The sequence below is a fragment of the Argopecten irradians genome, chromosome 15 (genome assembly GCF_041381155.1).
Source record: "Argopecten irradians isolate NY chromosome 15, Ai_NY, whole genome shotgun sequence".
NCBI lineage: Eukaryota > Metazoa > Mollusca > Bivalvia > Pectinida > Pectinidae > Argopecten > Argopecten irradians.
In genome coordinates, this window is record NC_091148.1 from 18724803 (window position 1) to 18739285 (window position 14483).

Below are 14483 nucleotides of genomic sequence, written 5' to 3' on the forward strand. Positions count from 1 at the left end.
TGGCCCGAAGTGCACAACAAAGCTAATTGTATATGTATACTGGAGCGAAAAGACGTTTTCAATTGATGTTGTAAGGTGTAGAAAATGCATTTGCTCTGGAATACACGTGGTATAAAGGTCATCTGGACGTGACCCCTTATGGGATATTGTCAGATTCTCTATTGAACGGAGTGGTTATAAGGATCTGTGTTTTAATCATATTGCATTTAACACATGTAAAAGACATGTATGTTAATGATTCGAACCCAGAACTTTCATCCCTTTAGGAGGAAACGGACCAATATGCGCAATACTTCTTTTTAAAATTGCTTATATTTCTTTCAATATATCAAATGAGTCATGTTACCAAATTTGGTACGTTAACCAAAATGCAACACATTTTGATAAAAAAGAGAGCGATCTTCAAAAGCATTAAAGGACTTAGAAATAACATCAGATTTATCGCTGTCCAGATTAGGAATCTTTTAAAAAAAGGATGTCGACAGACAAAACTATAAGAAAAGAAACGGAAGCAGTGTTCGTGGACCGCCCTGGAGCACAAAGGTTATTCGTCTACCCAAATAATACTCAGAATTTAATTATCTGTATAGCTGATTGTAATCAATCTTAATTATTATACACAATTGTTAAAGTTAGCTATCAGTTTCATTATCATATCTAAGATATGGATACAGTGGCATATAGTTGTCTGCTTCCATTATCATCATTATATGTGACATACCTGGGCGAACATTTTGATATGGTATTTGTTCTTCAATTATCTGATAAAACTTATACGTTTTGCATGGTTATGCTGTAAAGGCATTCAAAAACACAGAAAACTGTGCGACGCCTTATGAACATCAGTTACAACACAGAATACACTGTATAAGTTTTTAGGTTTATGTATGTTTAGATGAAAATGTATATGCAAGAACACTTTACAATTGCTAAAAGGGATACTTACAATACGTTATACCTAAACGGATACGTGTTGAAATGGGAGCTACCATTATTCATAAAAAATCCATGTTTTCTTTTTTGCGTCTATTTTATTCATGTGATATACTCTGATCCAATAATGTTAATCAATGAATAAATTATAACGTTGACAGTATAAGTCTACTCGTTACCAAAGTATCACACATAACATACTTTGTGACACAGTTACAATATACATTTATGTATACGGCAGTTAAGCCATGGCAGTGCGTATTCGATTGAACGGGTAGCCTTTCTGAGATCATGATATGTGTATTGACACGCTAAAGAGTATTGTATTTCTAGCATGCAAATTACGATAGTATAAGTTTATTTCAAATTCAATATTCAAAACTCAAAAACAGAAAATATGTAATATTTTAAGAATAATGGTCGTTCCCATTCCATTACGTACATATCCGTATACGTATACATTAAATTACCGTTTAATTCAATGTAGATGTAAATAACATGAGTTCCTATTGGTCAATGTAAAATTAAAGCCAAGTATAAGTATTGTAATTCCCAAAATATAAGTAAAGTTATAGGTGATGAATAACATATGAACTGCTAGCTTTTCTTATTTCACCAGTATGGAAATTAAGACATTGTATTGTTAAAACGTTTTTGTAGCAAAAATTTTAAATCCGACAATGCATTTAAATGCAAACACAACAAATTCAAATATAAATATATATATTTTTCAGATATCTCCAGCCTACAAACAGTCAAAATGTAAAACAAAACAACATTGTTACTGTACATCCAGTGAGACAACTACCTACTTACGTTACACCGTCACCGTTCCTTCCATATTACGGTCCTCTGAATGTGAAAGCATTGGCAGTGCGGTTTTCTGCAGCACAGTAAATGGCCTAGCCTCTGTTAAATACGATGGATGGATGACACGCCTTCTGCTAAAGTAACTCTAGGATTATAACATGCCGGAGTGTGTGATCAACAAATCTCCCCCAGGGTGAATTGCGGTCCCCACAATTTTATCTCTGTACACAATCTCTTCCAGAGTTCATTGCGGTCCCCACATTCAGTGAAATGTAGAGATCGTAATGCACTCTGTGAGAGATTGCTCTGTTCACGACCCAGCGAAATCTCAAGATTCTTTGAAAACGTATATCGGACGCAGATTAATTCTTTAATACATACTGTAAGTATCCTTTTGTATCATTATTCTGTTAAAGTCCCATTAAGCTTTAGGGGGTAACATTATCGTCATAAAGTACCAAACTTTGCTGAATGATAGAGCATATATCCTTATGAAAATATCCGCTAATAAAAATGCCCAACGTTTCCATGTTTTTCAAAAACAACAGAAAATCCCTTGTATAAGAGTATGTTTCCCGACTCCTTACCACAGAGCATAAACAGAGCTACAAAAATGAAAACATATCGAGTGATGAAAACCATTGTAAGAAATGTGTTAAATGTACAAATTTGAGGCATTGGTGAATTTTCATGAATTAGCTACTGAACAATGAAATTAATTCTATAGAATTTCAATGCATTGTCATAACATAACGTGTTATAATTCGAACCATTTAAAGATGCTCCACAGCTGACAAATGGTAATTTTTCATTATTAAAAACAGGAGCAGACGATTTAGTATTTTTCTTCAGTTACATAAGATACTTACTTTACACCATTACCACCAAAGAAAAGTTTGAGCTTCTAATTTTACTTCAAGTTAAAAACATGAAATATGATTAATTGCATCCCGAAAAAATTCCGTATCACTATATCCTATATAGAATGAAGTACTGATTGCGCATGCACAAAAGGCGAAATAAATTATTTCATATTATTTTTTGTGTTATTTAGACATATATATATACACGATTAAACACCAATTATTGTTCAAATCATTAATATCATTTATGCTCTGTCGGCGGTGGAGGATCTTTAAAACATTTTTTGCTATGTTCATTTTTCTCAGTTATTCTTACTGGTGTTTATATTAGAAATAAAGCTTGCTTTCTTGTATAAAACATATTTTTGAATGATTCATTTAAAAAACCGAATGCCATTACCGTAACATCTTGGTCATCACCGTTACATACCAGTCATTTTCATAACACAATGCCATTACTTTAACACGTACATTTAGCAGGGTTTTATAACTAGAATAATGGTGTTGATAAAAATTAATGGTGTAAAAAATGTAGATGGGAAAAAAGATGGGTAAAAAGATGGGTAAATGTCTATATACACGCGTTCTAATATTATGTTACTAGATTCACAAAATATTTGCAAATATGATACTCAAATCAATGTTTTCATTGAAAATACGGTATTTTGTTAAATACATGACTATGTGACATTAAATAATCAGTACCCTAATAACTATCAGCAAAATATTTCAAATAAAGATTCAAAGGGTTTTTTTTCAGTACTGAGAGGAAAAGTAACGATACGGCAATGACAACGGGACTTTAACCAGAAATTAAAATTGAATATCTGAAAAAAAATATTGAATGCGACTCGCTGCTGGTGTCAACGATAGAAAGAAAAATTCCTCGTATTATAGCACAGCATTAAAATTTAAAACTGAAATATTATTTGAAATTAGTGTTAACAAAATCTCAAATGTGCGGTTTTTTCCTGAAATGGCCCTTCTATTCCATTTTCCAGTATAAAAATATCATGCTAAGGCGTACGTGTATCTTGAGTAACTCTTCACCGGTCCGAGTGTAGATTGGACGGAACGTCCTCACGTTAAGGATTTTTACGTATGTATGGTAAATTGTACATTTCCTCTGTGTTGGGATCTGGAGACAATGATTCCATATCTAAATTAGGTGGCAGAATCCAATTTTACGGACTGTGTAGATGCTTGGTATCACTTTTTGACAGTTTCTTACTGCGGTCTGCCGGTTTAGGTTTGAAGAAGCTAGCTTGTCATTGACTGTGTCTTTCTCTCATATTTACGCACCAATCAACACTCAACACAAGTACCAAACACCTACGGCTCCAGGGGAACCTACATTTGGAATTTGAAACAGATCCCTAATCAATACTTTCTATTTCGCCATAACCATCAAAATCTAAGTTGTATGCCTATATGAAATTTGAGAGATCCTTTGTGTGCTTCCTGAAAAAATAGCGGTAAATATTTTCAGCTATTAAAATCCAAAACGACTGCCTATCGGTCATCTTGTTTGCTAATTGGTCCAAAAATGCAATATATGAAAGGTGGGGTTGCAAAATATGCCCACGCACCAATTTTTTTCAAATTTTGCAGTGTTAAAGGTCTACGTACATTACTACTTTTTATGTCTTTTTTTACTTATTTTGTATGTTTTAAAAAGGCATAAAGGGCCTGAAATGATGTTTTCTAAAATTACTTTGGGTATGTGGCAAGGGGACCCCTTGTATCCATCTTTTGAACATATTTTTTTTTATTTTGTAATTATTTTTGCTGATAAAAGATACTTCATTCTTTATTTTATATCCATCTATAAGGACATCTATGACTTATTTTTACGACAAATTGATTTTAAGCAAGAACAAAAAATCAATTTTTTGACGGATAAACATTGAGGATATTGTGTTTGCTCGAAATATTTGGCATGTTATCGATTTTGTCCACACTTTTAAACCGTTTCAAAAACATGCTATAGGCATAATCTTATAACAGATACTTTTTCAAAAAAAAAAAATGAAAATCGGGAAAATAGCAATTCATAGACTTAAATGTAGCGAGGGGATTTTTCTAAAAATCAATATTTGCCCTAGTTGACCGTAAATTTAAAATGATCATAGACATCATAATACAACAACAGTTAGTGATAGAATTTTTTGTTAGCTAACATATGTACTCTAAAATTATTGCATTTTTATTTATGCATTTTCCCTAACAGTACAAAAAGCCTAACAATTAGATATGCTTTGGGTAGAAACAAGTAGTTTCTTTTTTCATGAAACTAAATCATTATTGGAAAGAAGTATATTTTCGTCAGCAACTTAAACTCAAAAGGTACAAATTAAGATTATCAATGTCTCTTATGTAAATAAAAAATATTTTAAATTGAATTGAAAATGATCAAAGAGGGAAAACAGGTTACATTTGATTTTGAAATGAAGTATGAATAATTTAAAAATAATACCAGCACCACAAAGGCTACAGTTTTAATTTTGACCAATCAGAGGGTTTTTATTTCGAAACAATGGCAACAATATATTTAAAACTGTTACTATCACATTCGGCATACCCCATAACCCATATGTACCAATTTTCACTAATATCTAATAATATCTTAATTTCAACCAATCAGGGACCTCCATTTTGCTACCATGGTAACCAATCTTTTGAAAAGTGATTCCATGTTATTCAGCATATTTCATATCCCCTATATACCAATTTTCACTTAAATCTGACAATATCTAAATTTCAACCAATCAGAGGCCTCCATTTTGTTTCCATGACAACCAATCTTTTAGAAAGAGATACCATGTTATTCAGCATACCTCGTAACCTCTATATACCAATTTTCACTTAATTCTGAGATCATTTAAATTTCAGCCAATCATAGGTTGGTCCGTTGCTACCTGCACTCTCTATTTTTAAGTCACTCAAAAGATGTTTTCCCGAATTTTAATTTTAAAACTAATTAACATATAGACAGAAAATGTCATGGGAGTATTTTCAATTGAGGGTAAAATTGTGGACAAAACCAGTAACAGAGTGAAATGAGATGACAAAGAGCAATGTTTCGTTTTCGTATTTTTTCAAGAAACGTGAATTTTTCGTTAAAAAATTTATTTCAAAAAAAAATTCCGTTAAAAATCTAAAAGAAATGATTTACATATAATGTATACCGTCTACTCAAATGATTTATGAATAAAAAATGTAGAATATTTAACAAAGGCTAACCTTTTTTGGCATGTTAGTGCAGGTAGTTTGAAAGAAAATGACTACGAAGAATTCAGGCCCTTTGGGCCTTTTTAAAATCACAAAAGGAAAAAGAAGTGTAATTTTAAAGGGACAACTAGTAGTACTTTCAATATGCAAAGTTTCAAGAAAATTGGGCTGTGGGCAGTTTCCATGGGATTTTTAACATTAGCTTGAACACCACCTTTGAGAAAGATCCCTTCAATACTTTCTGAGAAATAGCGATAACAATAATTGTTAATGGCCGGACGGACGGACGGACTGTCGGTCGGAAGGACGAACGGAATAAAAGGCGATTCATCAGTTGGTGGGCTAAAAATGTCGTGGAGACCAACAAAATATTTCCAACTAATCAGTATATATGCGTTTAAAAAGAATTTGAGTCGATTGGCCCTGCAGGTAGGGCGTTAGAATTGTACCTGCTGCCCCTATTGCATGATCGTAAAAGGCGACTAAATTTAGGATCTTATCTTTTCTCTTCTTCCTAACTGACTTTATTTTTCCTAATGCCTTCCTTGGCACCGCCTCACTTTTGGCCTTGAGTTGAGCGTTCGCCCCTGTGAGGAAGGCTCTGGGTTCTGTCCCCTGGCCGAGACACACCAAAGTCTATAAAAGTGGTAGTTTCTGCTCCTGCTTAGCGTTCAGCATACAGGGAGTGGGACGACTGGTTCGCCCGTTGTCAGTATAATGTGACCGGGTGGAGTGTGTTGCTTGGTGTCTTCGGCGGCATGCTTCAGTGATATAGCACTATAAAAAGGGCAAAAGTTCCACTATACCAGAAGACACAACACGAACATACCGCAGTCTCCCAGTACACTCACCTCGCACAACAGACACGCAACACACCGCATACATGGGAGGCCGTCCTTACATGACCATAGCTGTTAATAGGACGTAAATAAATCAAACAAACAAACAAACAAACAAACAAAAAATTTGAGTCGATGAGATTGATATTTTTTTCCACTTTCATATTCCGATGGATTACTACTTCGCTCTTTATATTATATGGAAATTCACTACAATACTTTTCAGAAACCAAAAAATTAAATATACATCAATAACACTTATTATATCAATATATCTATATATACATGGCATAAGATGAAGTTACAACGTCCAAAAATGCTAGATTCCCTGCGTAAATCTATGTTAAATATAAAAAAAACTAAAACAAAAGTATTCTTTTTTTAAATACGAAAATACATACAAAAATAGTTGTCGGTAGCCTAAAAAGAATACTTTATATTCCTTTCGTCTGGCGGATTGATAGCCCGAGACACTGTGGCCCTGACACCAAACTTAGACATTATGACAGATCATGTCTGGTGTAGGACATCATCTGTCATGATGTCTATCTCTGGTGTCAGGGCCAGAGTATCTCGGGCTAGCGCAGTGAGTTAACTAAGGTGGGGTAGTAAGGACGGTGGCGGGGAACATGACCCGCGTTATCAAAAATAACATTTAATTTGATCATTAAATTGTTCAGAAGGTAATGATAAATGTAGTGTCGACGGTAAGCTTATTACTTTTGCGACACTACAAAACTATCAATCTCATTTTACATTCCTGGAATGTAAAACGATATTGATAATTTTGTAGAACAATTTTCTGAACAATTTAATGATTAGATCAAAATTATTGTTTCCCCTTTCGTGGTGCTCTCCAGTGAGAGAGATGGTTCTTTTCCCTCTCACCGCCCAAGGTTCCCAAAAAGTGGGTTACCACCCTAAGTGGGTTATGCGAAAGCTTAACCATTTGATTGGACAGAATATGGAAGTTAAACAATGATATGACGATATTGTTTTGCAATTTTAATTGTTCTGTTGAAAACCATTTTATAATTTGTGAGCTTGTGTTAGTGCAAAGTAGCCAGATCTGGTACAGACGAATAGTTTTGATATTTCTTTTGCTACCAACAAAATAAAAAGGCTTTTATGCAGATATCGCTAAGCTCAGAGAAAAGGCTGGGAAAATATTGAACTTAATCTCATATGTTTATGTGTTTTTCTATGTCCTGTTTTCATTCCGCTTTTAGTATGTATTGTCATTTGTTTCGTGTCCCATTAATTAGCATATACGCATTTTCTGATCATCATTTCTACACGATGGTGATCTAAATTAAATAAGAAATATAAAAGTAATATCTCGAACATGGTATACTACTACAAATATATTTGTTCCATCTGTATATGAAACAAGATTTCATTTAAAATGTCCGATTTATTTCTAGAAAACACTTATTCAGAATATGTTTACCACGAATGCTTGTTCTACACTAAAATCTGCACGGATACAAGCGCTGTTCGACCATGATTTATCAGAAAGATGGCGTCCGAATCAGGACAGATTCAATTATGTTTCCGTAATTCATTTTAATATTACTTCAAAGAAAAAGCGATGCCTGTTCAAGCATTCTTGCTACACGACTATCCTGCAAGATGGCGTGAATTGCTTATGAAACTAAATGCATTTATTGCCACAGTATATTTATTATGAGAAATCATTGGAAATTATTAAATGACTGATAACTTGCTGGAAAATCCGTCAAACTATAACAGTCATTCGGTTTTCAGAATAGATATGTTCTCTACTAAGATCTCGATAGATGCAAACCCTGCGTGACCATGATTTATCAGGAAGATTGTGCCGATATCCCGGATATATTCAGGTCTACTTCCGTCATTCGTTTTAATATTACTTGAACAGGCAATGCGTGTAACGGACCGAACATTCGTCTGATTCAAGCGTTCTTGCCACATGGCTATCCTACAAGATGGCGTGATTTGCATACGATTCTAACTGCTACGCCTCAAGCAGCGTAGCAATTAGTACTACACGTATTAGCTTCCCAAAAAGCTAAGTAGGCTACGCAGAAGTATATGTAACTATATATATATATATATCTATTAGCTTATAGCTGGTTTAGATGTGTCCATTTGATTGCCAGAATTGTATTGTTACCGATTCGGGATAACATAACTATAACAGATGATTTTACAAAAAGACCGAGAAAAAAAATCAATACAAAATAATATTGTATGATGCAAAAAGCCAAAGCTATTCATTACTTCGTCGTATTTCTAAGAAACCGTCAACATTTACTCGTGCGATGCCCAAATTCGTTCGTCTGGACGAGCGGACGAGTACAGTCGCCCAGCACACTCGGGTCTCTATCATTTTAAACTCCTAACAAACTTCAATTGTGATCAATTAATTATATGTTACAGGATATTACTGAATATATTAATTAACTCTTTAACTGGGAGGAATATGGAAATTGAACAATGATGTGACGCTATATAGCTATTTGATAGCAATTTTAATTGTTCTGTTGGAAGCCATTTTATAAGTTGTGAGCTTGTGCTAGTGCAAGTACTTTTATTAACAACAAAATAAAAAAGAGAAAGTTACAGTGAATTAGTTGAATTAGTACTGATCACAGAATTGAAAATGGTGGTGAGGAAGTATGTATGATTGCGTGTAAAAATGATATATTTATATACTGTATTGATGAAATGACACTTTGGAAAAATAAAAGAATTAAAAAAAAAAAAAAAAAAAAAAAAAAAACCTGCCAAGCATCATTTTCAACTCTTATTTGTTCTTCAATCTAATATTAAAACCTATGCATCGTAAGTATTGTCGTTCTCAAAATGTTGGTAACTTTTGGTGGTGAGTAAAATATTAAAAAACTCATCTTGATTCGTGAGTATGAAAATTACGACACATATACCTGTAGCTTTAAAGCACCGCGAAGCAGCAATAACCAGGCCCCTTTTTCAAATACATACCTAATTAATTATGTACCAACAATAAAACGGAGATCATTTTCAGATGTTACTAAAATCAAGTTATTTGACTTGTTTTCGTCTGGATATGCAATAATACTTTTGTAACTCTCAAATGTGCATTATATTATACAATACACATGTATATCATTACAATCTCTCAAATGTGATTCAATGCAGAAAAATAGTAATATTTGAGCCAGTTTATCTTACTTCTAAACATAACAAAACATGTATTGATGTTAAATATTTAAAAAAAAAAAAAAAAAAAAAAACTGCCCTTCCCCCTCCCCAATCCCATCCAATCCATAACATTCTTTTCAAAGTTTGTAACATGTAAACATATTGCTCAATGCAATATTAAATGATATATGGCATTTTGTCTGGTATATTATGACACCAGATAAACTGTATTCTTGCATTAAAAGCATTTTACATAATTAGGTCAGTGTGACCTATTTTGTGACAGTTGTATTTTCCAATTTGTTTAATTTTCAACATATCAATGCATAATTATTCATCAAAAATTTCTTTTTTAGTAAATCTGGACCAAACAGAAAAAATATGCCAAATCAGGATGTTCTAACCCCGGGTATCGGGAAACTAAAAAATAATGCATAACGGTCATGGTCACCTACATTGTAAATGAATGAAATGATAAAGCGAACATGTAGTCAGGGGGAATAATCACACTATCACACACACACTAGGTTGCGCAAGTAGTAGGGCCACTTCTTCAATTCCTTTATTGACGGCCAATGGTCAAATTAAATAACTGTTAAAGATGCTCCACCGCCGACAAAGCATAAATGATATTTATCATTTGAACAATAATTGGTGTTTAATAGTATATATATATATGCCTAATTAACACAAAAAATAACATAATTTATTTCGCCTTTGGTGCATGCGCAATCATTACTTCATTCCATATAAGATATAGTGCAAAGGAATTTTTTCGGGATGCAATTAATTATTTTTTCAAATTTTTAGCTTGAAGTAAAATTAGTAGCTCAAATTTTTCAATGGTGGTAATGGTGTAAAGTAAGTAACTTTTGTAACTGAAGAAAAAACAACTAAATCGTCTGCTCCTGTTTGTGATGGTGAAAAATTACCATTTGTCAGCAATGGAGCATCTTTAACATATATATAATAATGTATTTAGATGATGCAGCTCTAATAGAGAACATGGGCATACACTCATGAATAAATGTTGTTGTATTGGTTATTACCTTATGACGTAGGTTTTTTCGAAATCGAAGTCGTTGAAGTCGAAGATCAAATAACAACGTCAACAAATGCCAGATTCCGTGCGTAAATCTATGTTAAAATAAAGATTTATTTCGCAGTTTTCCCCATGCCGTAGTCACGTTCCAGAACTTAAAGATGCTCCACCGCTGACAAATTGTATTTTTTCACTATCTAAAACAGGAGCAGACGATTCAGTATTTTTCTTCCGTTACAAAAAATACTTACTTTACACCATTACCACCATTGAAAAGTTTGAGCTTTTAATTTTACTTTAAATCAAAAGTATGAAAAATAATTAATTGCATCCCGAAAAAATCTGTGGCACTATATCCTATATGGAATGAAGTACTGATTGTGCATGCACCAAAGGCAAAATAAATAATTTTATATTATTTTCTGTGTTAATCAGGCACATATATACACGAATGAACACATATTATTGTTCAAATGATATATATCATTTATGCTCTGTCGGCGGTGGAGCATCTTTAATATTCAAGTCATCTATTTAAAATTGTTTACGAAGTTACAATAACTATAGAATAACTTATGGAGCTTTACAAAATAAAAACACTCCTTTTATAGTTAAATTAACAAAGCCGTTTCGCTTAAGACATGTAAAGCTGTTACGATAAACTGCCAAATTAAACCAACATCTCGATCATTCTGGTCCATCAATACTGACGAAAGAACGTAACTCTTATATATTTGCATGTCAAAATGATCAAAACTACAACAGTACAATAGGGGAAAATAGTAAGCAAGTTACTTAAAAATTCAAAATGCTATCAAAGACATTATAAAAATTCATTGTCCCTGACAATATCAAACAATCTGGCATGTTATGTTATAAAACACGCCCCACGACATGAAGAATCCATAGCAATTTACTGGGTTTCCCCTTTTTCATTTTTTTTTCAATATTTTTATTTATGAAATTGTCTTTTTGTTCCAATTGTTACATTTTTAGTTTCGTCTTTTTTTTATATATATGTATATATACATGTACATGTATATGTATATGGGTTTGTCTAAATTTTCTATCATTTTTGGTTTCATTTCTTTTTTATATATTAATTTTTGGGTGCTATCATTTTTGGTTTCATTTTTTTATATATACATTTTTGGGTGCTATCATTTTTGGTTTCATTTTTTTATATATACATTTTTGGGTGCTATCATTTTTGGTTTCATTTTTTTATATATACATTTTTGGGTGCTATCATTTTTGGTTTCATTTTTTTATATATACATTTTTGGGTGCTATCATTTTTGGTTTCATTTTTTTATATATACATTTTTGGGTGCTATCATTTTTGGTTTCATTTTTTTATATATACATTTTTGGGTGCTGTCTAAATTTTCTATCATTTTTGGTTTCATTTCTTTTTTATATATACATTTTTGGGTGCTGTCTAAATTTTCTATCATTTTTGGATTCATTTCTTTTTCGTTTTTCACTTTTGACGTGATGTTAAACACATTTTTATGCTACATCCACAGAACTTGTTCACTTCTCCGCATGACTACTTAAATAGACATCTCAAAAATGCACCTTAACCGAAAAGAAGTGTAAAACGAGTTTGATATTTTTTTCGAGATCCAAGAGTTATCAGTTCACACTACACTCATCATCACTTCCATAACAACTTTGAATAGATAAATGAAATGTTAACTCTCCTAACTAGTCCCCTTCATTACTGCTCCGTTCTGGGTATGGATGTTCCTTAGGTGCTGCTGAGGTTCCGGTCGCAGATAGAACATCCTCAAATAGTTAGCACAAGTTACAAAGAAAATGTATGACAACAAAAATCCTGCTTTCATTGCAGCAACTTCAGATTCGTCGTCGCCAACATTCCCAGCCAACAAATGGAACACTGCAAAGCAGACCAGCGGTGTCAGCCACGGCAAAAAGATAGACAGGAAAAATCCTTTCTTTGAGTTCGATTCGGGTCCATATCTGTAAGCACCATATGTCCATCTGCATGGGCCGTCTATCGTACAGTACAGTATATAACGTGGTCCCCATAGGCAGTAGCCTAGCACAAATCTGGTTTGATAAACCAGGTAGAAGCCTGCCCAGACTAGTACCGACAGGGTTGGCGCAATTAGTCCGTATTTGATGGTAGCAGCAGTACTTAGGTGTACACGAAGAACCAACTCACAGATGAGACGAACCATCAACATCATTACCGTTACAACACACACCACACGCATAAATTGGAAGGCGAAATAATACAATGTGACCTGCATTTTGTCACAAAGTAATCCAATAACTACGAACAGGAAACACGTACAAAAGATTATGATGAGATCAGATAAGTTGTCTATTCTGTACCCTGTTTTCACAATAAGATCATCTAGCTTTTCTAGGGATGCTTCGATTCTTTGTTCCAATTTGTCGGCGATCTTGACGATTTCGGTAGCGGAATCTGTCACATTCCTGAGCGTGCTGATAACTTCTGGTACAACATCTTGTTCTAGAATACGGCGATAAGCCCTCGATTCTTCCTCAACAACGTTGGCGACTCTTTTCATTGACTTTTTTCCTGCCGAAAAAAAACCTCCCTATGCCCAAAAAGCCTTCTGCGCTATTCGTAAGCAGACACAGAACAAGTACTACAAACAACCGCATTTCTATCGATGTAGAGAAATACCTGAAACAAAAAAAAATAGCAACTAAAGATGTTTCGCCGCTGACGAATTTCATTTTTCTGCTATCAAAAACAGGAGCAGAAAAATTGGTAATTTCTTCAGCTACAATAAATACTTACTTAACGCCATTACCGCCACAAAAATTGAGTTTAATTTTACCTCAAGATAAAATCATTAAAAACAATTAATTGTGTCCCGAAAACAGCAGTGGCACCATGACCTATATGGGATGAAGTACTGATTGCGTTTGCACCAAAAGCAAAAACAAATTATATGTATTTTTTGTGTTAATTAGACACACGATTAAACATCAATTATTGTTCAGATTGTGAGTATCCTTTCTGCTCTGTCGGTGATTGAGCATCTTTAAATGTATGAATTTGCAATAAACAAAACATTGCCACTATGAGAGTTGATCAATTTTCTCAATGAGTAATGTATATACGTACGTCACAAAAGGTTCAATTCAATTATTTTATATTGGACTTGAGTCTTCTTTTACACCGATGTCTGTCTTCACATAGACCAGGTGTCCGTTCCCTAGGAATATGTAATAGAATACTGCATATTATACATACATTTCTATAAGAAAGGCAGTATACATATGCTAATTTTAGAAGACCTTTGCAGTTCACATTGATATATATAGAATGACCCCAATACATATTATACATGTATTATTCAAAGGACAATTCACATGTCGTCATTGCAAAACAAAATATATATCAGCGTATTAAGATGACAAACGATTACACATCGCTAGCATAATATGACAAAATACCTGGTCGATACAGAAATAGAATAACTAATGTTATATTACATCGAACTACAATAAACAAAATCTAAATCAATACAGCCGTAAAGAAATACAACACCCACACCTTCTAACCATTGCTATTCTTAAACCCGCTTTATCAAT

The 14483-nt window shown here is 33.3% G+C and overlaps 1 pseudogene; it reads right to left on the bottom strand.

The window, feature by feature from the left end:
• Positions 1-9900: 9900 nt before the first annotated feature.
• LOC138309008 (uncharacterized) lies at positions 9901-13562 on the bottom strand (annotated as a pseudogene).
• Between the last annotated feature and the right edge of the window lie 921 nt (positions 13563-14483).